We start from the raw sequence: 1,447 nt of genomic DNA on the forward strand, positions 1-1,447 counted from the left end.
TTGGGAGGATGGGAACCCATTGCTAAAGGAGCAGTTTGTGGCAGGGGTCCGCAAAGCTCTGGCCGAGGTGGGCAAGAATCCTGACTGTTTTGCCGGTCACAGTTTCAGGATAGGTGCGGCCACAACAGCGGCAGCAGCTGGAGTCCCGGCTCACATTATTAAGCATCTCGGCAGATGGTCATCAGATGCTTACTTGCTATACGTTAGAGCAGACTCTGATCCAGCGATCTCAGGGGTAGCCACATCAATTGCAGATCACGCTGTTTGAGCCCAAGGACCTCTCACTCATGCTCTAGTCCTGTGTGACTCGTATGAGATGGGCTACTTATCATTAACAACAATTATCATCAATTTAGTGATAGTAATAACTTAAATATAGCATTCATTCAATATATTCAATGTATGTTCACTAGACTATTAATTAATGTGTCAGCTGTTTGTGGTTATTATTCCTTTCAGTGTATCTTTTCAGTTAACTTATGCATCACCCCTTACTCAACAAATCCTCTTGGGAAATCTCTTGGGGAATGCCACTTCCTTTGTAGTCCATGGCTAAATGGAGAGGAGAGAGTTAATTCGATCAATGGATATAACAGCAATATTATATCAATTAGTATAATATGTAACAGTATGACATGACCATAACATAGCTAAGTTGGGGAGAATGAAAGCTCACTCCCCACAAAGAGGCTTACATGGTCATCCGGACTGTCATATTCATACCCCAGATTATAACTCAGTAGGCTGATAGCTCTGGCAAAAGCTTGGGCCTACTTACTCTCTCTCCTCTCCTCTTGGTCGGACATGTTAAGAGGGGAGCTGGTTGAACCCGCATTAAGGCACACTACAAATATGTAGTGTGCCTCACTCATCGGGACTCAGGAGAACTTTCAAGAGAAGGTAGTCATTGGAGTACCACCCCCCCTCTTAAAGGTAAGCCCAGGGAGGGAATTAACGGTCCTTTCATCTCATCGTTGGTTTATTTCAAGACATGATGTGTTGGAGTTAAATATTAGCAATAATGGAAAGACTAATAAACCATTGTCTATAGCATTGTTCCTCTTCTCTGACAGCATTGAGGTGAGATATAGGAAGTGTCTCATTTTTATATGCTAATTTCACCAGTACTATAGCCCATGGTTTTTCTTGAAAATTGGCTCCGAAATCACTCCAAATTTTTATTACATTTTCTGATACATATTGATGTCCTTATGCTGTGTAGAAAGTTTGAGCTGATTCCAACTTTAATTTTTCAAGTTATGGCCATTTTAAGAAAATGCCAAAATTCTGAAAAATACCCAAGGCTATAGCCCATGGTATTTTTCTTAAAAATGGCTCCGACATCACCCCAAATTTTTATTATGTTTTCTGATACATATTGATGTTCTTATGCTGTGTAGAAAGTTTGAGCTGATTCCGACTTCAATTTTTCAAGTTATGGCCATTT

The 1,447-nt window shown here is 40.6% G+C and overlaps 1 long non-coding RNA gene across 1 annotated transcript; it reads right to left on the minus strand.

Moving 5' to 3' along the window:
- Positions 1-312: 312 nt before the first annotated feature.
- On the minus strand, positions 313-950 carry LOC109592832 (uncharacterized). Its single transcript, XR_002190574.1, has 2 exons — positions 696-950; positions 313-552 (listed from the first exon to the last, which is right to left on the minus strand). It is a non-coding gene; the product is annotated as an uncharacterized LOC109592832 (long non-coding RNA).
- Positions 951-1,447: the final 497 nt, after the last annotated feature.

Source organism: Amphimedon queenslandica, unplaced genomic scaffold, assembly GCF_000090795.2.
Source record: "Amphimedon queenslandica unplaced genomic scaffold, v1.1 AMPQUscaffold_3797_Cont24213, whole genome shotgun sequence".
Classification (NCBI taxonomy): domain Eukaryota; kingdom Metazoa; phylum Porifera; class Demospongiae; order Haplosclerida; family Niphatidae; genus Amphimedon; species Amphimedon queenslandica.